This window comes from Mixophyes fleayi, chromosome 3 (genome assembly GCF_038048845.1).
Source record: "Mixophyes fleayi isolate aMixFle1 chromosome 3, aMixFle1.hap1, whole genome shotgun sequence".
Lineage (NCBI taxonomy): Eukaryota > Metazoa > Chordata > Amphibia > Anura > Limnodynastidae > Mixophyes > Mixophyes fleayi.
Window position 1 is genome coordinate 109,998,860 of NC_134404.1, and position 25,714 is coordinate 110,024,573.

The 25,714-nt window shown below is 40.1% G+C and overlaps 1 protein-coding gene across 1 annotated transcript in view; it reads left to right on the forward strand.

Annotated features, from left to right (window-relative positions):
- NAALADL2 (N-acetylated alpha-linked acidic dipeptidase like 2) overlaps positions 1-25,714 on the forward strand; it is a 608,694-nt gene that overhangs the window by 89,628 nt on the left and 493,352 nt on the right. The gene's annotated exons all lie outside the window — the stretch shown is intronic.

Below are 25,714 nucleotides of genomic sequence, written 5' to 3' on the forward strand. Positions count from 1 at the left end.
ATGCAAAGTTGACAAAGGGGGCAGGTAAGATGTAACATATGTTAATGGGTTGTATTAAACTCAATAAAAGCACAACATAACATCTATCAATTATGTTGCACTCCTTCTCTACCATTCTCTCTCTCCCTCTTTTATTCTTTCTGTCTCTTTCAGCAATATCTGAAAAACAAGCAGACTTGTATTCTAAATGGGGCCATGCCTTTTTATCTATCTGCTTGTTTGTATTACACAGTATTATTTTATTACTGTGTTGGTTCCCAATTGTAAAGCACTACGGAATTTGCTGGCACAAATAAATGATGATTATGATGATGATTTTCATTTACTTTAATATTAAACAAGCTGGGTATTTAAATATATTTTAATATACAGGTGCATTTTGTACACCAAATGTATGTTATTATGAGCCTCACATGACTACCCTGTGCTGTTTGAGGACCCTGCTCTTTTCTCTATCTAAAACTCCCTATGTGACTTCCTACATATCTCCATTATCATATTCGCATCATGACACTGTCCCTGTCATATCTGTTCTATGGCAGAACTACCGCAGCAATTGATGCCCTCTTCAGACATAGCCCCCTATTTATATGCAGGGTCATAACTATAGCTGAAAGAGGCCAAAGATGTCCCCCTTGATATCTTGCTCAGGGCTGGGGAAGGGTTGAAGGTTACACACTAAATTCACCCAGAACCATGGAGGAAGAGTGGAGGCTGATTAAACTCTAATTATACTCAGTCTTTGAGGAAAACGAAAATACATTTAGCATGATTTTAACGGATATATGTGCACTCTGTGGAAACATATCATGTAGTTTATAGATTTACGTACTTCCTATCTGCTCTTTAGCAAATTTTAGTTTGTTATGGTTTTGGATATGCAGTACCACATATGCTGTAAGGGTATTTATTATGTAATTGTGGTTAAAATTACTCATCCATTTCCTTATGTTGCACAGATAACTTACAACTATCCACCTTTAATGTAAGATCATCATTCAATTTATATTTGTTTATGCAAACACTCTGTTCATACATTTTCAGTAACTTTGCTGATTGATAAATACAAATTCCCAATATAAATAAATAATAAATATAAACCTATAGGTACAGAAGGCTAAAGAACATTTTCTAATTCATTTGCAAACTTTGTATGGTACAAAGGTCTGATTTCATGCTTCCTGCCTGCTTACATTTGTTTACATATTATTAATTTTAATTCACCTTTTAAAACCTGGCAATAAATCCAGAAGATTAATGCAGGTAATCTGTGTGATGTCGGAATTGTACTGCTTCACTGCCTTATAGAAAAGAATTGTAATTTGTAATTCTGAGACAAATGAAACAAATACCAAGTTGAGTATACCTGATAATTAGTAAATGTTTACAATGGTTACTACCATTAGGAATGATGACTTTACCTTTGAACTTTTCTACTTAACAAACATTTATCAATTGTTGAAGGGACACATAAATCCATTCTAATTTTAATTTATTTTACTACATGTGTCAAATAAGCATTTATTCAAGTATTAATTCAGTAATTAGTATTATCTAATCTACTTTCTACCCAAGTAAACCTCCTTTCTTACCTGAACCTTCATAACACTGTGTTCCCTCCTTCATCACGCTTTTGCTCCGTCATCGCACTGTGCCCCCTCCTTCATCACACTGTGCCCCTCCTCCATCACACTGTGCCCTGTCCTTCATCACACTGCACCCCCTTCTTCATCACACAGTGCCTCTTCTTCAACACTCTGTGTCCCTCCTTCATCACAATGTGTCCCATCATCAATCTGTGCCCCTTCCTTCATTATGTTGTGCCTCCTCCTTCATCACATTGAGCACCTTCCTTCATCACACTGTACCCCTTTCATCATTATGCTATGACTCCTTAATCATCACAGTTTTGCTCCTCCATCACACTGTTTGCTCTTTATTATACTGTGTTCTCTCCATCACACTGTGCCCTGTCCTCACACTGTGCCCTCCATCACACTTTTGCCCCTTCATCACGCTATATACGTCTTCATCACACTGTGCTGCCCTCCTTTATCACACTATGCTCCCTCCTTCATCACACTGTTTCCCCTTTTTCACAATGTGCCACCTTTATCAAACTACCCCATCCATCACACTGTGCCCACTTCATCACACTATGTCCCCGTCATCACAGTGCTGCCCCCAATTCTTTACTTACCTTTCATCACACTGTACCCTTTTCATCACACTGTACCCTCTTAATCTCACTGTGCCCTCTCCATCACACTGTGCCCCTTCTTCATCACACTTTTGGTCCTCCATCATACTGTTTCCTCTATATTATACTGTGCCCCCTCCATCACACTGTGCCCCCTTCTACATCACACTGTGCCCCTTCATCATCACATTGTTTCCCCTTTATTACACTGTGCCACTTTTATCAAACTGTCCCATCTGTCACATTGTGCCTCCATCATCACACAATGCCTCCATCGTGCCACTGCTCCCCCTCCATTTTTTACTTACCTTTCTTTTGTTTTGCCTTCTCTTCACTGTTCTGGCTTCTCTCTGCATGGTTCCTCACTGACAGTGTTGGGATGTGATGACGTCATGCCCAGCAGTCAGTGTGAAGGGAGCAGTGCGGAGGGAGTAGGGCGGAGGGCGGAGGGCGCTGACGCTGGTGGTGTATGCAGCCAGAAGTATTTTTTTGTTATTAGGCTGGTGGACTGGATAAGTGTGGAAAGCAGGCAGACCGCCTCAGCTCTCTGGCATGGTGTCGTCCTTCCTTACTTACCCTTTTTACCACATTCAGCTGGCCCTGACCAGAGGTATCTTCACATCCGCTCCTTGTTGATTATGGGTGTGCGTATACCTAATTTATATGCGTTTTTAAAAAAAGGCACATTATGTTTGCTTTGCGTTCTTTAATGAATCCGGGCCTATATCTTTAGTGATGATTATGCCTAAATCCTATAGTTATTTAAAGAATAACCACATAAAGAGAGGCATATTCTTTATAGTGTTTAGTTATTACATTGGCATGGTACCCGTGTCATGTTAGCAAGGGATATAATTGTCATAAAGATTTATTTGCAGAAAACTAAACACATTACTAAGCTAGGCCCTTGAGTTGCACCTTACAAGCTCCTAATGTATTATCAGCTAATTAAGTACTGAAAGTGCACATCTTATGCTAGCAAAGGCTTTCAACCTTCCAACATAGTTATGTCCCATATTAAAGCTAATGTAGTGGTTATTTGTTTTAAATATATAATATTGTTCTTGTGGTTGGTGCTGCTATTATTCTGTAAAATACAATTGTACTTATTAATGCATATGTTAATTTGCTTGGATTTGAAAGTTCTATATTCTCCTCCATGGTGGGATATTTACAGTGATTATCATACTGTTGTAAGATTTATACTTTTTACTACTATTATGAAGGATAGACATTGCAAGTTGTTTCAATGTCCATGACTTGATTTTGGTGTATAATATATGTACAGTCTGCATTTTCCAAAATCTTACTATTATCTGTTTATAGTAGCAGGCGTTATTGAATTTAATCTATAGTAAAAGCTCATGCTTCAGTTTGTGGTCTATAATATTGATACTGGTCTGTTTTGTTTTTAATTGTTTTGGGTTAATGATGATAAATATATGCGGCTTGATAGCTAATCTAATATAATGCCTTGGATCATGCTTTTTAAAAAAAAGGCAATACCCTGGTCATTTAGCCCTGGCAAAGCACTCACTGTAGTGGCACAAAGCCAATTGATTTCCCAGATTTTCTGTATAGGCGAAATGAAGCTGAATAACATTGATTGAGCTTCACGGCAGACTGGAAACTTTAGTATACTATTTCTCCAGTATTTGACGCTAGCCTTGGAAACGTTGGTCCTGCCAGTGCCAGTGCTACAACTAGGTGAAAATAATTTAGGGGTCACTTAAAACACTGAACGGTTGACAAAATTGAACTAAATCAGAGATTTTATTTCCATACTGAGCGCCTCTTACTGAAACGTGCAAATCGCATCCCATAAAGCATATTGGACGAAGCTTGATTTCAAAGCTGGTGCAAAATTTAAATTCTTTTGCAGAGTGGTAATGGATATCTAATTGTTATACTACTCTGCAAAACTAGGTGCACACAGTGTGCCTACTCTGTACAAGGCACCCACTCACACCACTTAAGTCTTTCCATCCACTGGTGTGAAAATCTGCTCTTCCGCAAATACTGCCATCTTTATCTTCAATACTGTGTTTTGATATAAATCTAAGAGTACCTGCACACATCGAGACAAGAAGCACCACCAAAGTTGACATTGTGTTGTACCTTAGCCATTTTCCTTTTCTTAAATTACCTCTTCTGTCTTTTTTAATTTGATTTAAGTAAAGCACAAGTAGACAAAGCAGCATTCCTCTTGCCATATTTATCTTTGAATTGATAACCTCTGTCTGCTTATTTTGGTTTCAAGACCTCTTTAGAACCATAATGACCAGAATAATATTTTTGCGCTCTGAAATATATATTTTTTATTTTGTCTAACTAAGCACATTCTATTTTTTTCCATATGATATCGGGCTTCATTTTGGTAGGTTATTGGAGTAAATTTACTTTTACTTTTTGTGCATTACTTCATTAAAAACCTTCATAATCACAAAATGTACACTTTTGATGAATTCCTCCCAATTTTACATGAATATTAAAGACCCCCCCCCCAAACATTGCCAATCTGAGTACCGAGCCGAACTGGCTCTATACTTTCCCACTTCCTTGGATCTGAATCGAGGCAAAACGTCATTGTTTGATCATCGGATCTCACGGGTTTTGTATTCTATAAGTACCTCCTTCACCAGAAGATCCAGCGCCATTGCTCACACAGAAACAGGGGTAGCAGTGTTCTTGTCACTCTCTAGTTCCATTGCTCAGTGTCATTGCTCATACTGAAACAGGAGGAGTAGCAGTGATCTTGTCTCTTGACAAAAATTGTTTGGAAATGACTGGAAAGTAGTCTTATTAAGCTTAATAATAATGTAGGAACAAAAAAGGAGCCAAATTATGTGATTTTAGCATTTTTTTTTTCTAGATTTAAAAAATAAAATAAAAAATACAGATCCAAAATCAAAACATGGGATCAGTGAACATTCCTAGTTACAATTAGCATGCTAATCTCTCTCTTTGAGAACTTAAATGACTGTTAGGGTATAGGAGGGGACTGAGCAAGTAAAAGTTTGTTACTGTAAGCAAACTTTTACTGTGATTTCGTGTGCTAGAAGAAATGCCAATTAGTAGGCCCTGGCAATTTCAGTGATGATGCCCAGCGGCAACATCTTTCAATAATAAATTATATTTGCCCTTTTAAACATGTTTGATCTTATTTATAATCCTTTACTCCATTTTATTTGCACACTCACAATTGTATGTGGATTTTGTATATAAATACAAATCCGTGGTGTTGGATGGTGAAACCAATCAAAACTGAAGGTGTACATGCAGTGGACATTGATGGTACTGAGTCTTTTCAAAGTATGGAATGGGTTTCCTTCAACTCTATTAGGTTGGTCTGTGCGCCATTATACTCCGTGTTGTAGTATGGCTGCCAAAGGCTGTCCAGCAACAGTGATGGGTGGGTATTTTACGCCTGAGTCAGTTTCTCATCGTCAGTCTTGGCTAGCCCAGCTCTCTGATTGGCAGATAGCACCGGCCATTCATGAATCAGTGTGTCAGGAGGTCCGAACATAGTCATTGGTGAATGGGTGCCACTATCCACCAGTGAGATTGCTAGGAGCTGTCTACAAGGAAATGACCTGTTCTCTAGTGTATGACCACTAGAGAGAAGGAGTGTACATTTATAATGCCACAAGATGTGGGGGCCTGCACTTAATACCACCAGTGATTTTGGGGTGTGTATTGTATAGGGGTCAGAACAGAATATGTTCAGCACTATACTAGGGTCACTAGGATTCACTGTGTTTTGTACGGTAAAGACAAGATGGCTGACTGCAATGTATATTGGGCACTAGGATTATATTTGTATTTTTTTTATCTGTAACTATATTGCACTCTGATACTGTTTATCAATCCAATGTAGAGATGCAAATTGGTTTCATTGATCTGAAATTGATCTTAAATTAAGAGAATTAAAATCAGCTTTGGTCACGACATATGCCCCAATTTGTAAAGACTACAGAGAACAAAAAGGCTGCCTAGGACTAGGGGGAGAGTTGAATGAAATAAAGTAATTCCTGTAACCTCTCCGGCGTTAATTATTTCATAAATTGTGTAAACGTTAACACAACCTTTCTCCACTCAACGCTTTCTTCGGAGTTTGGGCTTAACATTGCTTTATAAATAGACCCCTAAGCTCCCTTTGTAAATGAAGTCCTGTTTTGATACATAGCTAGCTGAACCGTTAGTATTGCCTGATTTGACTTTATTTTTTTCAAAGTATTGAATTCTTTTAACAATAATTAGGAGAAGGGATAGGGTGATACAAAAAATGGAATGGACAGAGAGACAAGAGGGAGGGGAAGCAATACAAACAACGTTTGCCAAATCAGAGCAAAGAAAAATACAACTTGTACACCTAAGGAGAGTACAAGATAAACAACAAAAACACCCAATTGAGTCGCTTTTGTGTAATTCAGCTAGTTTCTGTTTAACACAAACTTCAGTATTGATAAATAAATGCTTATTAATATTGATTACACAAGGATGGGCAGTGCATACCCATCCTGGAAACTGGTAAAGAAGAGGAGTAATAGGCAAGAACCAGGGTAACATGATGATTGGGTAAATATGGAGTAAAGAGTGGAAATAAAGGCATGTAATGTAATGTTCATCCCAGGGCCGGACTGGGACTAAAAATCAGCCCTGGCATTTAAAGCACACAGGCCCACGTGTTGTGAGCTCCATGCACTATATTGTTGCACACTGATGCTGACGCAGTGCGCGTTGCTGTTGCTGTATAATATGATGTAGTATGAGTGTGTGTGTGTGTGAGGGGGAGAATTATTTCTCCTAATGACCCTCAACATTACATTGTTAGCACCTCAATTACATCAATAAATACCATGATAATACATTATTAGTGCCCAAATTACAGCAATAAATAACCTCCCACACACACTCATACTACATCATTCACCCCCACATTACAGCAACTGGCATCACCCCCCACATTACAACAACCGTCATCACCCCCCACGATACAGCATCCAGCATCACCTCACACATTCAGCAACCAGCATCACCCCCAACATTACAGCGTCCAGCATCACCCCCCACATTACAGCAACCAGCATCACCCCCCACATTACAGCAATACCCTCTCCTACTTATTAACAATACTAAGCCCCAAACACACTACAACATTGCCGCCACCACGCCACCCCATACTACAGCAATACCACCAATTATACAGGCGCCACTGTAGGAAACCAATGTTTTGCTTTTTTGAAATCTCCCACAAGATAGCAACAACATAGTACTTACACACATATAGGTAACAGGTACTGTTTTCCCTAAATGAAATAGTAATGGCAGAATTTTCATGAATCATTCCACATGAAATAAAACTCTAACATATATCTAAAAAAAAACATAACTATTGATTGATCATTTGAACCCACACGGCGCATTAAAAGTATTTCCATCTACAGCAAAATGTCAGAGAAAAATTTTTTTTTTTACTAACTTTATTTTTAGTAATTGGATATGCGTCTTTCTATTCATTTTAAATAACACAGTATATAAATTAAGGGGGATATTGGAGGTGGTTGAGAGATAATTGGTTGTGATCCATCAGTTTGATGGAAAATAGATAGGAAACATTTAGATTATTTTTCTGGAGACGTCTACCCCCTTGACTCACAGGCAGGGCCGACAAGAGGAATTTTGGGCCCCAATACAGCAACTTCTTTGGGCCCCCATCATATTCAACAATGAAAGACTTGCCTTTGACAGAAGTTCATATTATGCCACACCGTAGTGCCCCCAGGTCATATTATGCCACACTGTAGTGCGCCCAGTTCATATTATGCCACATCGTAGTGCCCCAAGGTCATATTATGCCACAATAGTGTCCCCAAATAACATTATGCCATAGTAGTGCCCCCAAATCATTAGACAAAAACTCATTCACAAATAAAAATTGTGTGAGTCCCAGGAGCAGCTTAATACACCATTTACAATGCAAACAAAAATAGATATAGTGACACAATCAGATAAAATTTATGACAAGCAATGTTTTTTACTCTTAATTAAAAATCTTTGTACAGATAAATATGCAAGAAACATTACAGCGCAATAATGAGCAATACATAGTGTTTTAAACGTCATTGAATACACAGTAGTGACCCCAGTTCAAGAAAGGATGGTTAAAAACACATTGCACACGAGAAAATATTTGAACTTACCTGATTATGGCATCCTGTGTTCTGTTCTCCTACTGGGTGCGCTGGGCGAGGAGGGATCAGCAGTTGTCAGCTCACACAGGCAGTCGGGAGCAGGAACAGAGGGCAGTGGTCATCGAAGCGGAAATTTAGAAGTGGGGGTATGGAAAATATATGTGAATGGAGTATGAAGGCTTGATTTTTTTTTTTTTTTTAACACTTGTCCCCTCTTCATTACTACTTGTGTTTTATGATGGCTGCATCCCTGACATTCCCATTCTTAAGATGTCTCTCCCTTTACACTTTCTTTTACCTATGCCCCTGTACCATCTTCTCCTTTGTCCCTCTCACTTAACCCCCTGCACCACATTCTCCCCTGGCTCTCTCACACGTCTTCCTGCACCACCTTCTCCCCTGGCACTCTCACACGTCTTCCTGCACTGTCTACCCCCCTGGCACTCACACGTCTTCCTGCATCCTCTACCCCCTGGCTCTTTCACCCCTCTTCCTGCACCCCAACCCCATGGCTCTCTCACCCCTCTTCCTGCACCCCCTACCTCCCTGGCTCTCTCACCCCTCTCCCAGCACTCCCTAACCCCTGGCTCTCTCACCCCTCTCCCAGCACCTCCTTCCCCTCTGGCTCTCTCACCCCTCTCCCAGCCCCCCCTTTCCCCTGGCTCTCTCACCCCCACTCCCAGAAATCCCTACCCCCTGGCTCTCTCACCCCTCTCCCAGCACCTCCTTCCCCTCTGGCTTGCTCACCCCTCTCCCAGCACCCCCTTCCCCTCTTGCTCTCTCACCCCTCTCCCAGCATTCCTTTCCCCCCGGCTCTCTCACCTCTCTCCCAGCACTCCCTTCCCCCCCTAGCTCTCTCATCCCCTCTCCCCGCACCCCTTTCCCCTTTGCTCTATCATCCCCTCTCCCAGCACCCCCTTTCCCTTTGGCTCTCTCATCCCCTCTCCCAGCACCCCCTTTCCCCCTGGCTCTCTCATCCCCTCTCCAAGCACCCCATTCCCCTTTGGCTCTCTCATCCCTTCTCCCAGCACCCCCTTCCCCTCTGGCTCTCTCTTCCCCTCTCTCAGCAGCCCCTACCCCCTGGGTCTCTTATCCCCTCTCCAAGCACCCCCTTCCCCCCTGGCTCTCTCATCCCCTCTCCCAGCACCCCCTTCCCCCCTGCCTCTCTCATCCCCTCTCCCAGCACCCCCTTCCCCCCTGGCTCTCTCATCCCCTCTCCCAGCAGCCCATACCCACTGGTCTCTCATCCCCTCTCCCAGCAGCCCCTTCCTCCCTGGCTCTCTCCTCCCCTCTCCCAGCACACCCTTCCACCCTGGCTCTCTCATTTCCTCTCCCAGCAACCCCTACCCCCTGGCTCTCTCACCCCCTATCCCCGCAGCCCCTACCCACTGGCTCTCTCACACTTGTGATCCCGCGCGCAACTCGCGGCACCCCAGTGACTCTGCCCCGCGTGAAAATCACGGCACCCCCGTGACCCCCCCTGCGTGAAAATCGCGGCACCGCCGGCGAACCCCCCCCCCCCGTGAAAATGGAGGCACCCCCGCGACCTCCATTCAGAAGGAATCAATCTGGAAACTGTCCAGATTGCTTGTAACAGTGCAGTGGGGGAGGGAGCTGAGGAGCGCGCATCAGAGGTGACTGGTTCTTGGGGGGGAACCAGCTACCAGGAAGACAGGAGGAGTCGGGCCAGCCCATATAGCAATCGGCCCTTCTGGCATTTGTCAGAAGTTCCAGATAGCCAGTTCGGCCCTGGTTCATCCTCATATTGAGCAGTCCAGCGTGACCAGGTGCCTGAAAAGCTGTTAGATGTATTATGCAATGTTATTCACAGAAAAGTAAGAAAAGTGTGTCCAGAAAATGAGGCACTCAAAAGGCCAGTTGAGTGCCTGATTTTCTGGACACACTTTTCTTTCTTTTCTGTGAATAGTATTGTTTCCAATGCAGTGTGTGAGTGCACCCTCCATTAAATATTATAAGATAAATATTTTCTCACTAAAAATGTAAAAGGAGTAACAATGGTCCACTTGGTACGGTGCAACCTAATTACCTGTATTATGCAATGTAGCTACTAGGTTACAAGCGGTATGTCGACCAGATGCTATTGATCATGATCGATAGTATGAATCAGTGTGTTTCCAATTGGATGAAAATTGACATTTAGAGGTGTTCAACACATTCTAAAGTAGTTTTTGACTGCTTCATGGGGTGTTTAGCCTACTGTTTATGTAACGTCCTTAGCTAGCATTATATTGAATCACAACATATTAGATTATTTGTGCAGGGTTTTTTTAACCCATGAAAAATAACAGACAACAATACTAATATTGCAATGGAATCAAAAAAATTACTATATCAAAGTATCAGATAAAATAGTCAAACAATATATATATATATATATATATATATATATATATATATATATATATATATATATATATATATATATATATATAAAAATAGAAAAAAAGGGAAAGAGGAACCAAATCAAACATCAAACCTCAATCTCAACGTGGTGCTGAGCTTATGTGCCATAAACAATATTGTCAAGGTATGAATATCCAGGTGATGAAAGAAAAATAATTATATATATATATATATATATATATATATATATATATATATATATACACATATATACACTAAAACATAGCTTAAACTGTGAAATTTGAGGGTTTTTTTGTGTTGCAATAAAAGTTTGGTGAATAAAGCGGTACAACACTTAACATCTGCTAGACACAAACAAATAGGCAACTTCTGTATAGTATACAATGAATTGGGAAAATAACCGCAATCCTATCTATCAATGATGATTCCATTTTTCTAACAATTTGGTAATCTTGGCAATAACAGGATAAAAGTTGGCCTTGTATATACCTTTTACATTAGATGCTATATTAATCGCTATATATTTAAACAGATGGTAATTTTAAATTGCTTAGCAGTATTAGGTAAATTTAGTATCTGATCTCTACCAGTTATGGGGATGATCTCTGACTTTTGGAAATTGACCTTGTAACACTCAATGGCCCCAAACTGACTAATAATGACAACTGTTGTGGGGATCAAGGAGGCTGGATCCGATAGTATATCATCAGTGAATAACGTTTAATCTCAAAACAGCCTATTAGAACACCCATCAAATTAACACAATTGATGCAAGGCCACTGCTAAAGGTTCTAAAGCAATTGCAAATAACAAGGATGACAGGGGGCACCCTTGTCTGGTTTCTCACTGCACTAGGAAAGAAAAAGATAAATAGCCATAACCAGCTACCTGTGGTCTAGGTTCTGAATATAAAGTCTGTATTACCTGAATAAAATGATCTGAAAATCTGAATTTCCAGAGGGATGCAGAACGATTGTTCCACTTTAACAACATTGAAAGCATTGACAAGTGAAGTGAATAACATTGGTTATCTTGTTACAATGGTACCTGTCAAGGGATGGGATATATTAGGCAACAAGTGAACCATCAGTTTTTGAAGTTAATGTGTTGGAAGCAGGAAAAATGGGCAGATGTTAGGATCTGAGCTACTTTGACAAGGGCCAAATTGTGATGGCTAGACGACTGAGTCAGAACATCTTCAAAACAGCAGGTCTTGTGGGGTGTTCCTAGTATGCAGTGGTTAGTATCTACCAAAACTGGTCCAAGGAAGGACAAACTGTGAACCGGTGAGGAGGTTATAGATGTCCAAAGCACCTTTGTGCATGTAGGGAGCAAAGGCTAGCCCATCAGGTCCGGTCACACAGATATGCTACTGTGCCACAAATTTCTGAAAATATTAATGCTGGCTATGATAGAAAGGTGTCAGAACACAAAGTGCACAGCTTGCTACATATAAGGCTCCTGTTTAGCACCGAAAGTGACAACTATTGGCATGTAAACGACAGAACTGGAACATGGTGCAATGAAAGAAGCTGTCTTGGTCGATTAATCACATTTTCTTTTACATCATGTGGATGGCTGGGTGTGTGTGCATTATTAACCTGGGGAAGAGATAGCACCAGGTGGCACTATAGGAAGAAGACAAACTGGTGAAGGCAGTGTGATGCTCTGGGGAGTGTTCTGCTGGGAAACGTTAGGTCCTCACATTCATGTGGATGTTATTTTGACATGTAAAACCTGCCTAAACATGGGTGCAGACCAAGTACACCCCTTCATAGCAACAGTATTCCCTGAGGGCAGTGACCTCTTTCAGCAAGATCATGTAAATTGCCACAGGAATGGGTTGACGAACATGACAAAGAGTTCAAACTGTTGTCTTGGCCTAGGGGAAGGCCGGGCTGGGGGACAGGGGTGCATTTGCTTACCCGGCCGGTCGCATAGTGGTCTACCTTGGAGTGAATCTCTAGGTCACCTGCATTTATTTTTTCTAAATGTTCCTACTATGCTTCTGAGTCGAATCTTGCACCCAGGGTTAAAATTTGCCAGCCCTTCCTTGCTTGACCTCAAAATACCCCAGATCTAAATCCGATCGAGCATCTGTGGGATGTGTTAAAAAAACACGTCTTAGAACTTACATAACTTAAAGGATTTGCTGCAAACATGTTGATTCCAGATAACACAGGACACCTTAAGAGGTCAAGTCTGGTTGGGTCACAGCTGTTTTGGTGGCACGAGGGGACCTAAACAATATTAGGCAGGTGGTTTTAATGTTGTGGCTAATCAATGTCTATGAGAGACAGCTACGTTTTATGATAGTTTTAATCAAGCTGTATGTCAAGCTTTGTACACATTTCACTAAAAACAATTATACCTTTTTCTTATAACAGCCTTCATTTTGTCTCTTTGAAATGATGGCATGAAGTGCTCCTTACCCGATAACTGTGATAATTTAATATTTCCTCGGCAATGGGATATATACATGTATTTATGAAACAAACTATAAATCTGTCCAAGAGACCACACAAGTTATGAAACCCACCGAACACTGCTCAATCTGCTGTCGGAGAAAAGCCAAGTTTCCTAAATCAGCAGTTGCAATGCATGAAACACTAAGAAATTGACAGAAATTATGGAATTTATTTAATTTCAGTGATGTTTCCCCTTTAAAATGCATGTTAACAAACTTTTAACAGCACCGTTTCTTGCTCGGCTCTTGAATTATTCAGAAAAGAGATTAACCAGATTATTATTGCAGAACTAATATGGAATATACTTTACAGCCTCTACAGTCTCAAAAGTAAGGTAGTATGTTTGCAAATCAGTTGTTATTTCTTTCAGCTTTTTGAACTAAGTGCTCTGGGACTTTCTGAACAGATAGATCAGAACTATATAAACTATTTTTGTGAATACAGTACATGTAAAATATAAATTGAAAACTAAGAAAAAAAGGATCTATACAGTGAAATTTGTTCAAAACCTATTAATAATGCATAAAAGTACCACAACAAGCTAGATTTAAAGTTGGAAGTACATGGGATGAGATACATATTGACCTGGCTTGGCATCCTACATGAATAATTGCAGAGGCAGCTGTGTGCATATATCTCAGCATATCTGTGTATTTTTTTGGCATACTGGCCTTGAACCTGGAAGGAAGGTCAGAAGGACAAGTAGTGTGTGTGTGGGGGGGGGGGGCAGGTGTGAACAAGTAAATTGTGCGCAACGACACCCTGTCTACTTCAGAAGTAAGGCAAGAGGGTGGCCTATGGCCATTCTGAGATTGTAGGCAAGTATGGTTTTAGCTTTCATGGGCCATCACGTATTGGCACAGAAGTATGGACACTTCTGTCTCATTATGTGGTTAAGGGGGGTTTTGTGGGAGATAAAAAGAGGAAGAACACAGGTAGAGATCTTTGGATATTTGTGCCCCATGCCACTATACGGATGGCATGTAACTACAGAGGACTCAGCCTGACATTAGCATGAAAGTCATGATTTCAATATTATGTTTTGTGACTTTGATGAAAATCAAACCTTATATGCTACTGTGCATATTCTGATCCTGTGTAATTTCAAATGATATTATTTTTTTCAATTGTATAGTATCATCCAAGGCTACAGCATAACGTGTCCTTTATTACATGCATAAATTCCCAATATTACAAAAGTATTTTATATATTATATTGTAATTTGTATAGCAGTGGTGACTATAAAAACGGAATATAATCATTTTTCACTAGCAGTGAAATATTTTATTTTAAGTATACAAACATACAAATAAGATTATACAATTGTAAATTCTAACTCAAACATAAAGATTTTCCCTGAGTTTTGGCAATTGTCCATCATGCTATGCCCTAAGCATTAAGTCTCCAAATATGTACAGGTAAACCACTAATGTGATGCAATATACATGCACAATGTAACATAAATTAGGTATTAGGTATGTAACACAAGCCAACGATCCCACAAACCTGGTATATGAATACACAACTGTAAAAATGTTCAGATATAAATAACATAAAAACTAACTTGTTTTAAATAGCCAATTTGATCCAGCAACAGTTTATAAAAGCAAGTTTAATATGAACTATTATTGCATTTGCAATATTTTGGCAGTTTTGCATAACTTCATCTGGGAATAATTCAATACAATTGCACAAAACTATTGTATCCGTTAAATACTTTAATAGTCAATTTCCTAGTTATCCTTTGTCACTGACAAGGTACAGAACTAGCCAATAATTTACCAATCTCTACAATATAGTATGAATGTATTCTTTCATTCCAATCTTTAAATGTCGTCTTTGCTTAGTTACTGATAATGCAACAATCAGACAAACTGTGTAATGGTATGGTATGGGTATCAGGGGGTCATAACATATACTCATGTAACATCCCACATTGTAGCACTCAGACACTTCTGAAAGCAGTGAAGGGATCATCTGCATCTGTTACAATAATTTGATCCAAAAGAGGGATTATTTAGAAGGTGACTATGGGATAGATATGGGTCCAATAGAAGGAGGGATAAATAGATGAAATTGATGTATTCAGAAAACTAAACTTTTATATTTTATACTTTAGCATTGGTAAAAGTGTATGCAAATGACATAAAAGTAAAAATATATACCCTTTACTACAAAATGTAAATATCCTCCACAATATTTTATGTTTCTTTATTAACATTGTCCTGTTAGACCATACTGCTTTCTCCACCTCGGACAGAGACCTTAATCATTCTCTCTCTAGCTTGTTGCCTTGATTATTTTATCTTCTTTAGTTGCTGATCTCAGTCCAGGCCAAAGCAGAGTTATAGTAATTAGTACCAGTTCCTGATATATTCTGCGATAAGTGTGGCAGATGGGGAGGTAAGGTATATAATCGAAATGTTCTGAAGCCGGAACAAGCTAATTGTAAATACGTACATGACATCACATATATATATATATATATATATATATATATATATATATATATATATATATATACAGAGAGAGAGAGAGACTTTCTTGTGACCCTAATGCCTAGCTGACAGAGGCCATCTCCCTAGTCACCGGCCAACTTGTTTGCATTGGTCATGCTGCTTAATGAACAACTCAGGCTTAAAGGCTTTACACTCCTCCAATAGGCCTAGTTTAATGGAGAGGTGACACTCTCACCTGGTCTTTATAGAGGGGTTCTCTTCAGCTGCTCTGCTTGATTAGTCTCACTGCAGTCAGGGTGTCTATAAACTGCTGTTAGCTGTGGACAAAAATACCTCTAAATCACTTTACAATATGTAAGTTAATTCACACTTTATAATATTATTTTGTCACGCTTATGTCCTATGCTTGTATATCTTTAAACTTTAAATAAATGTGTAACCCTGTTTGCAGTCTTGCCCTGTAGACTGTCAGCTGAATACCTAACTCCTCTCTTAAAGGCCTGAGGCAAACCACTCCCTTTGTCAATATATATATAAAAGAAATTGGTGCTCAAAAGCTACTGTTTTGCATGATTCAAATGCATAAAACAGTCTACAAAATAAAATAAGTGTCCTGATGTTTCAGTTATGACTCTGTAATTTACACACTCCCCTACATCAGGGTGGCTGCTCCTTTTCAGTTGTTCCTGTTTGTTCACGCAGGAATGTAAAATCTAAAAATCAAAGAAAGAAAAAAGTGCCTCCTAATGCGTACTGTAAAAGATATTGAATCATACTCATCTGTATAATGATGATGCACTGTTATACATAGCTCTACTCCGTAGACCAGACGACAATAGTATAAGACTGGCATAAAAAAAAGACAACAATGGTACAATATTGCTTGTTTAACAAGAGTGTTAACAACCCAGTGTTTTAAACCACATGCATGAAGTTAACTAATACCATCAATTCTTCTTTTGTTCCACATTTCCAAAAGTGATCATATCTAGAACTCCCTTTCACACCGCTAGAAACTCGTGATGTTCATGATGTATGATATATATATATATAGGGCCTATATACCAACTATCTAAAAAACGGTGCATATCTCCTCTTAATCAGGATCTCCCTGCACTTCAGACCTCTCCTTCAGTTGAATTCCATTAACCGAAAACTCAGATCCAGACAAAGTTGGGGATTCTTTGGAATACATGAGTCAACAATTTCTCAATAGAGGTTTTCATAGAACTGATGTTGACGAATTCCTCAAGTGTGTTGGCAAGTTGGACAAAGCGATTCCTAGGTAAGTCACTTGGACACCTGCTTAGCAGGTGTGTATTCCCCATGTATACCTAAGACATTTACCAAGGAGGTGCAATAACGCACCTCCACTATTAAATGCACACTCCAACGGTATGCGATCCGGCTTGGAACGCAATGACGCATCTCCTGTATAATAAGCGTTTTTGGTCCATATTTTCCTGGATATAAGGTTTTGCCTCATTTTCAGGTCCAATTTTGTCGCAAAGAATCGATCAAGTCATGTTTTGTATCTACATGGAACCTTGAATCTCAGTTCTTTTAGATTTCTCCAAATCCAAACTGCTCATTTCGAATATATGAATATATAGTTGCAAGATCAGGTTGAAGATGCCATTTCCTGGGGTAAATGGCTGCACTTCCCATGCACCAGCCAAACAATATCACACCTGCCCAGTGCCTCGGTTCAGGTAGCTGAACAGAAAATAAACAAAACCTAAATAAAAGTCCTAGTCTGTCTGGCTTCTCCTTAACTAGGACCACCTTCAAATTGCCACTTCTCCAACTACCTTCATTATAAAACTCTATTCATTTATATTTTCTATACCGCCACTTCTAAATTTACATGCCATCACTTATAAATTTACCCTTACGACCACTGTTTTATATTATATAACTTGCTTACAGGGATAAAAATTGTGCTTTATGCAGGATAAGTGAAGTTTTTTATTTTAAATATTTTTTTTTTTTGCAGATTCAGGGATATTTTATCTGTATTTGTCTGTTACTTAACTCTTAAACATGTTATGATTTCAGTGGACACAGTTGTTTTAATACAAAGTAATAAACACAGTAACTGGCAGACAGGAAACATTAAATGGCATATGAGAGATGTTATTGGACACATAAGAGCCAGAAATGTGGATATTAACAAATACAAATATAGCAAACAAGTGCAAATCCAAATAGTGTTACATAAAGGAGTCCCAAACCCAATTTTTGTGTTATTTAACAAACATGTTATTTGCCAGCGACAGATCAAATGGGCCTCACAAAATCTCATCACAGCCATCATCACATGACCATCATAGCTGCGCAGGACTATACAATAGCCATTTCAACCACTGATTACTAGTTTTGATAGCTTATGTGTGGAGCCATAAATCCACTAAGGACCAACATTGATAGTGTATGTGAGGAGCTGCAACTGCAGGATGCAAAATGTCATTTGCAGGGGTCAAGCACCCCACGTACTAAAAGTATAGCTAGAATTTGTAACCTTTTTGTTGTTTTCATTGGTATTAGGAGCTATGAATTTTCCCCACACAACAATAAATATACCCTAAAAACATACTTAGCTACTTCAGCCATGAACAAGAAGTATGTGCTTTTGTACTGACTGAAGAGCTGGCCAGCTGTCTTTTTATACCCTGTTACTTGTACTTGGCAATGTACTTACCTCTCGCGTCTTCTTGCTGCCTTCTTTTTGCCCCTCTCTATTGACAGAGCTATGACGTTATTAATTAATCTCTGTCCAGGAGCTCGGCACCCCGGGGGCTGGGACTGGAGCAAATAGCGCAGTTCTGAGGCCCTGACATCTTGGAAGTGGAGGCAGACATGCTGCCTACCAGGGGGCCCACTGCTGCATCCTAAATTATGAGGAATGGTCTCTCACATCTCAGGTGCAGCTGATACTTAGAAATGGCACTCGATACCTCCCTTTATTCACTGCAGAGGCCCCCACCCCTAATAAATTTGTTTGGGTCCAAAGCTTGTGGGGCCCCACTCTGCTGTTGGGCCCCATAGTGCTGCACTCCCTGTACCCCCCTGATGACGGCCCTGGCTCTCAGCATCAGACTATCAGGCGCCGCCCCCGCACGTACTCGCTAGGCGGGGACACACGCCTGATTATGTCAGAGTGCCCCTTTGCTAAGCAACGGGGACGCTTCCCCGGCGGTCGGGTGCGCACCATGGCGACGGGACGCACAATGGGACTTCCGGTCAGCGGTCAGCGCGTCTGACCGCCGAACCACTGCCCACCAATGAGAGACCATCACCCACTATATAAGACCTGCTCTGACACCACTAGGGTGCCAGAGCAACTAGTATTCTAGCCACCAGCATTCCTGTTATATTACAGCTTACCTGCCATTTGTTTCCCGTTATTGACCCGGCTCTCCCTGATTTCGCTTTTGGATCCTCCTATTGTCCTGCATCGTATCTCCGGTTCTGACCTCGGCCTGCTGACTAATCTTCGCTTCCTGATTTGGTACCTTCTCCGCCCGTCTGGTTCTGACTCCTGCCTGTACGACATCGATTATCTCCATCATCTCGCAAGTAGCTACCTAGGAGGGCCGCGACCTGCACGTCGTTCGCTGCGAAGTCCAAACTTCCTTGCGGGGGTCCCTGGTGAAAACCGGCGGCGTGTTAGACTCCGCGCCTCTTAGTGTAGCTGTGCCAATACTTGCAGGTGCAGATACCTTCCTCGTGACACAGACTATGTCTGCTCATTGCTGTATTCTCATAGCGTGTTTGTAACTCAGAAAACCACCTGCTAATTCTTAACTGCTAGCTTGCTCACCTAAAAGCCTTCACTATTTACACCTACCCTAAAACAAAAAAAATAACAAAAAGCAAAGCCAGAGTGACTACCTGTTTACAGGGAGACGATAAGGCAAAATAAACAATATAATTATTTCTGTTTTGTTTCGCTTGTAACACTGTAATCTGCACTTCACTAACTCTCTGTCTCGCTCTATCTCTCTACTTCTTTCACTTTTACAGACAGTATAGATCTAGGAGGAAGGAGACATCACTAGTCACAGAAGTTTCTAAATACCTTTTTACTGTGATCACTATGAAAGGCATCAATTCTTTTATACAGTTATAGGGGGCTATTTAAGAAGCTCCTAAGACCTGCAAATCTAGCATTATTAGGTAACACTGTTATCTATTAAAAAAGGATTGCATTATATTTGTACGCAAACGCAGTCCCCATGACTGCTATTTGCGGGATATACCAATTTCGGAAAATTACATATTTTCAGAACGCATACCCAGCTGGCTAACGCCTTCCTATTGCCCTTGAAGCCTGGGGAGAGCATTGCAATAGATGGATTTTTGGATCCCTCACCGCAGCTTACCTTCTCTCCCCTCATGTTACTCTCGCTTTGCTCATGTGTTACCTTAGGTCATACATGTACAAAGCCACCTTTGCCACAATAACCAGAGTTTTAAGGTAAGTAAAGTCATTGCCGCAAAAGCCGCCTATCGGACACGCTGTCTGGGGAGGATTTTTTTCGTTAAATGGGCCTGAAAAATCATATATCTTCATTGCAGTGACAGATGATAATTAACAGGCCATAACTATGAATAAATATGCCCCTTAATGAGTATGAGAAAGGAGCTTTCTACGCTGTTGTAAACATACTGTGACCAGTCTCAAGGCAGATAAATTGGGTAGACTATAAAGTGCATATAATGCAATATATAAACAAACAATTTGTATGAAAACCTAACTACCTAGATTCAAAGAGAGGTGAAGTTGACATCACACTTCCTGCAACAGTTTGGCAAGAACCTAACCTAACTCTGCGCTGTTGCTAATGTTTAAATTCTTGGCTACACTATAGTCTACCCCCCCCCCCCCCCACACACACACACACCACTTCAAACTTGTTAACATGGAAATACAAAAATTGGTTGTGCTGAAATACTCTGCTAGTCTCAACATTCTAATGCTCTGACTGACTACAGGTTGTTCCAACCCCACACACCTTATTCCCTGGTTATCTGTGTGTACCTCCTTTGAAAAACTGAATACAATATGTGTTCTAACCCAATGAAAGCACCAAAATATAAAATTGAGACAGGTAACAAACACAGGAAATCCAATTTCCAATCACAGGCATAATTATGCAGCTAGATAGATGTGCATATTTATTCTTAAACAATGTTTCTTACACAGAATTATTCAAAAAGATATTTCTTTTCATCTGTGTGTAAACAGATTTGACAATACAGATCAGTTATAAGTTACCTTGCTGACAAAGTAGGTATTTTCATAGGCTTTCCTTGCACCTTAGAAAATATATTTTTCATTCATTTGTTTAAAAATATATACGTTAAAAATGAGAGGTTTGCCTACTTGGGAAACCTTGACATTGAATATAATTGAGGAGGTTAATGTCGGTGTGTTCATAAGTATATCCTGTCATTTGAAATATGACACTGTTGTAAATGCAAAACCTTGGGGATGTTTAAATGTTGGCTCTACCATCTGACTGCCTTAGAAACTGCCAGACAGCCTTCTTACTGACACCAACCCTGAGATAATTAACATGACTCTAGAGGCTCCTGTCTTTTGCTTTTCTGCACTTGTTGTTTAATAAGATGTTTACTGCTTTGCCTCTGATTCAATAGAGTGCCTTAAGGGGAAATGGGTCCTTCAACTTCTTCACAGCTAGTTGCCCTAAATAATGGGTTTTGTGCAATAATAACTGCACAGTCTGCTAACTCTAATCATTACAATAAACTTTATACTTTACATGCTAAATATGAATTGGACATATTTTGTTTATGTTTGCAATAAAAGTAATCAGTACGACTTTTACATAAATTTAAGCCATATAACTGTCTCATAAAGTCATAAAAAACAGTATTTTGGTTTCTCAGGGCTGTATTTACATTATAGTACAACCAGGCACATGTTTAAAGCACCACAGTTCAAGGGGCAGTATTTTTTTTTTTTGCTTATTTTTTTTATTCTTTTTTGCTACTTGCACTTTACAACAAACTTTTTCCTAGTGAAATAATAGAAGGAGGGGTGTAGAATAGTGGGCATAAGTAACGTGTATAATTATATCTTCGTTTAAAGATATAATTATGCTGATGGTGGTGCTGCATTATTGTGATACTTTATGTAATTTAAAGATAAAGATGGCATTGTTTCATTTATTTTAATTTCATCAGTGTCTTAGATGGTGTAATAGCGTATGAAGACCATTACTAAACCATTACTGAACCACTACTACAAAATTGCACAAATGTAAACCCATTGCAACCAATCAGACAATTCCTTCATTTGTCTAACCTGCACTAAATTAAATAAAGCTAATTGTTGTTTAGTTGTGATAGGCTTATGTTTCCAATCACCTCTTCATTCACACTCCCACCCAGTCTCTGCGATCGACCAATGGTCGTCGCCTCTCCTCCACTGTGATCACCTCATCCCATTCCAGAATCTAAGACTTCTCTCAAACTGCCTCTTGGAATGACCACCCATGCTCCATCCGATTGACCCTAAGTTGTTCTCCTTCAAATGGGCACTTAAATCTCACCTGTTCCTCAAAGCCGACCAACCTTCAACTTAAACCTCTCTCCATGCTCGCTCTCATCACCTCGTTCTTCCTGCATTTGTTCCCCTCCTCTGACTCCCTTTGTGCCAGTTGTCTGTTTGCCCTCCCTTTAGGATGTAAGCTCTTATGAGCATGGCCCTCTTCCTCCTGCCTCTATACCCATTCTTCTGCTCCAACTTCATTGTATGCCTAGAGCCTCTGAAGTCATGGTATTACTCGTTTATTGTTCTTTACTGTTTTCCCTGTATGGTATGTGGTGTTATATACTTTCATGTCAAAAAATACAAAAGTATTATAGGAGTGATACCTTTATTGTCTTATTATTATATTTCCAGCTTCCAGAGCACAGAGGCCCCTTCATCAGGCAAATTTACAAATAAATAGCTGAAAAAGGCACAGCATTTAAGAGCTGTTACATCAAGAAATTTGTACGGGGGAAGGGGGGGAGGAATCCATCATTAAGATAAGCTAAAGTAATAAAAACGAGGTTTTCGTTATGGATGGAAGAGTAAAAGTCATACGAGTTCAGAGGTCTGCACTCTGCTGTAGGGGTGTGAAGTGTGTCCACGTAGAGAGTCATAAATCCAGGTGTTAGATTGAGTCCTTTACTTATTTGTATTGTGTACGGCGCTGCCAAAATCTTGTGGCGCAATATAAATAAAAGGTAATAATAATAGGCTACTATATATCTGCATTCTTGCACTTTTTAGTGAATAACCATTTACAGTGAAGTACTTGTACAGTTTTTTATACTCCAGTACCAAAGTTATAGATGAAACATTGCATATTTTAGTTAAGCACTAAGTCCAGCCACTAGACCTAAGAGTCAAATTATTGGATATTGTCCATTTCCTCCCAGATGTGTGACCACTTTAATCAGTGATCTTATCCATACTTGCCTACTCTCCCGACTCTTACATTTATGCTATTAAGGGGGCAATATGCATAAATGTAGGAGTTGCAATTTAAAGTGACGTGGATGTCACTGATGCTATCTTCCAATGCCGGAATTCATCTCATTCAGTTTTTCAGCAAGTCACAATTGAGTCCACCTCGGAATGACGGCATTCATATTTTTAGTGTCGCTGTAAGTGCTGCAGGGTTTATTGGGTACGCACTAGTGACTACCATCGCATTCTAGAAGAACACAGTGGTACGGTGGATGTTACTTACCAGAGCATCATGATGAACAAATGCTAGGGTGGGTGGCCTCAAAGAATATCTTTCAATATGGGAAAAAATGAAATAAACATACATGTAATGAGATTACGCTTCTTAAGAAAAAGCAGAAGTGTATATTAACCATTTATCTCTTTAAAACTGTGTATGTTGACCTGTCTCTCTTTAAGACTGAGGCAGAGAAAAGGGAATTACAATAGAATGACACTGTAAATCTATGGAAGAGGTATTAAATAAACAAAAAAGCAAAACACAAACATACAGCAACAGAGATTCATTATATTCAAATGCAATCAAAACATCAAACTGCAACACTGGTAAACCATAATGAGGGATAGATTTATACCCTATATGTCCTATAGGCAACATGGATAAAATGCATAGTGTTCGCTACAGGCAACCAATAATGACACATGCAGCCAACTACCAATCATGGCAATAGTGCAAATTACAGACTGCCCAATCATAGTAGAAACCCTTAAAATTGATGCTATTGTGAATCCCTGGAGATTAGCAAACTACACAGCACAATAGTTAGACTGATCTACTCACAGGGCTATTCTGGGTGTAGCATAAACACACCATATCACATAGGACACTCTTGGGAAAGGGTTCTGTTTCTGTAATTTAAAAGCTATTAAACATTGTTTTCACAGATGATGATGATGTCCATTTTCTATCTCAGCCTCACACAACTAATAATCAGAGAGGCTGGGTAGGTGGCGTTACAGACAGAGACATGGGCAGCTTCCCGGGTTGACTTCTGTAATGGTAGATTTCAACTTTAAGGCTGAATGGGCAGAGGCATGGAAAGAGTCAAGAGTAGAGTTATGGATGTCACATAGGAAAGGAGAAATAACTCCATAGCCATCTGGCCCCATAGCCAGAGCCATAATTAAACATTTTAGTGTTCTGGACGAAATAGAACACTGGCGCCCACCCCCACCCCCACCTCATCCCCCCCATAACTTGGTGAGAGTAGATGTTACATACTTGCAGAAGTACCTATCCTTTAACAAGCGCTAAACCATTCTCCAACCCTGTTCTGTGCTCTCCTACTGGTTCTTGCAGCTTTGAATACCTGGTGCTCCTGCTGGTATCATAAGCCCAGTTATTGCTTGGTCAGATCCTAGAATGTTGGGGTACTGTTTGGAAAAAAGATAATTACTATTTACCTTCTTGAAAGCAGAGCAATAAGTAAACACTAGACCATTCTAACCCCAGACAGTCCTAAAATGAAATTAATAGCATTCATATTTTATAAAATGGCTTATTTCCTTCCATACACGCCCGACATTAAATTAATAGCAATTGCATTAAACAAATAACCCTTTCTCTAGCACAATTTAGCCCCACATTCAGTTAATATCCTCTAAATCACCTCAGCACTAAATTAGTAGTCCTATTGCTCCAACCTTAAATAGCCCCCATCACCACAATCACACTGACATTTAATGAATAGCCCTACACGATAAATGAATAGCCATTACCCACCATTAAATTAATAGTGCACACCCTCACCCCACCATTAAATAATTAGTCCATCCCCGACACACCAACACTATCAATATTACACTTAGATCCCAGCCACACTTATCTTCTTCAATCCCAACTCCTGATATGTAAGTTGTAGTAGACAGACTCTTCTCTCCGCCTCCCTTACTGCCTGCATATATGGGACAATACACTCCTGTCAAAAAATGGGCTGTCCCATGTGTGACTTCCTGAGAAGGGTAGAGGCTGTCACAGGCTGAGGGGAGAGATGGGGTGTTCAAACACTGAGGGAATAGAGGGAAGTTTGTTACAAGAAGTGGGGGGGGTGATGGCTTTCACAGACTGTGTGTCTGTCACAATTGTTTGGGAAAAAGGTATGTGGGGTGTGTGGGGGAGCTATCACAGGCTGTTGGGTAGAGGAAGGGCTGTCACACACTGATTGGAGGATAGTGGAAGATGTGACAAGCTGATTGGTGGAAGGTGGAGAGAGAAAGGCTGTCCCTTGAGAAAGGAGTGGGGAGAGGAATAGCAATGGCTCCGCACATTAATTTCCACCATGAAATACAGCAATTAGTGTCACACAGGCGACCATGTATTACTGGGGTAAATATAGGGCCGCAGTGGTACTACCTCCCGGACTTGCGCTCTGGGCAGCTGCACCGATTGCACCACTCTCATTTTGGTCCTGTCCAGAGCAACCACACCCACTATAGTTATATTCTTTCTTTTATGCAC